Source organism: Pteropus alecto, unplaced genomic scaffold, assembly GCF_000325575.1.
Source record: "Pteropus alecto unplaced genomic scaffold, ASM32557v1 scaffold88, whole genome shotgun sequence".
Lineage (NCBI taxonomy): Eukaryota > Metazoa > Chordata > Mammalia > Chiroptera > Pteropodidae > Pteropus > Pteropus alecto.
The window spans coordinates 10013100-10014419 of NW_006494611.1; the positions used below are offsets into that span (position 1 = coordinate 10013100).

The 1320-nt window shown below is 36.0% G+C and overlaps 1 pseudogene; it reads right to left on the reverse strand.

Annotated features, from left to right (window-relative positions):
* Positions 1-832: 832 nt before the first annotated feature.
* LOC112474205 lies at positions 833-951 on the reverse strand (annotated as a pseudogene).
* Positions 952-1320: the final 369 nt, after the last annotated feature.

Consider the following 1320-nt stretch of genomic DNA (forward strand, 5'->3'; position numbering starts at 1 on the left):
GATTATTGTTGTTTTAAGGGGAGAGATCTGGGGACGTCTCTCACTCTGCCATGTTTCTCCAAACTCCTCCAGCCTTGGCTTTTTCAATACTAATTCTCTGAGTCCAGTCTTATTTTGTTTCTCCATTCTTTACAAGGCAGAATTTGATCTTGGTTAAAATTTCACTTTTTAAATTGATTTTATTTTTTAGAGCAGCTTTAAGTTCACAAAAAAATTGAGAGGAAGGTACAGAGATTCTCATACGACACCTCACTCACATATGTACAGACTCTTCTATTATCAATATCCTCCACTACAGTGTAATGTTTGTTACAGTTGAAGAACCTATAGTGATACATCATAATCACCCAAAGTCCATAGTTTATATTAGGATTCACTCTTTTTTTTTTAGGATTCACTCTTGGTGTTATACATTCTACGAGTTTGGCTATTATTGTTTTGCTGTCTGTTTTTGCCTTCAAATCTTTTAATAACTGCATAATATATTTAGTTACTCTGATGTTGGGTGCATATGTATTTATAATTGCTGTATCTCTTGATGAATTGACCCATTTATCATTATATAATGACCTTCTTTGTCTCTTGTTTCAGCTTTTGCCTGATATATCTGCCTCTCCTCTCTTTCGGTTTCTGCTTGCATGGAATGTCCTTTTCCATTTCTTCACGTTCAGCCTATGATTGTCTTTAAAACTAAAAATCTCTTTTCAGTCGTATATAGTTGAGTCTCTTTTTTTTTTTAGGCGAGGCAACCCTTGGTTGACCTCATAGATTATAAGGACCTTGTCAGCTTACAATCTCTTAAGGTTTTTTTTTTTTTTTTTTTAATTTTTTACTCCCACATCACCTGATCTTCCTAGGAAGTCTCCCATCCAAGTACTAAGCAGGCCCAACCCTGCTTAGCTTCTGAGATCAGACGAGATTGGGCTTGTTCAGAGTGGCATGGCTGTAGACAGGGTCTTTTAAAAAATTTATTCAGTCTTGATGTCTTTTGATTGGAGAACTTAATCTATTTACATTTAGAATAATTATTGATAGATAAGGACTTACTATTGCCATTTTGTCAATTTTTTTCTGTAGTTTCTTTGTTCCTTTCTTCCTCTATTGCCTTCCTTTGTGAATTAATGATTTTTTGTAGTAGTATGATTTGATTCTTTTGAGAGCTTGTTTGGAAGTTCTAGCAGGGGGAGTACAGTTACTCATATACCCTTGACCGAAGAACGATCCTCTTTCTATCAGGGCAGGTCATCCTCTCCCACTGAATGCCAGGATTCAAGAAGGACACACATAGAGCAGTGATGTAAGAAGGAGGACACCCGCTAA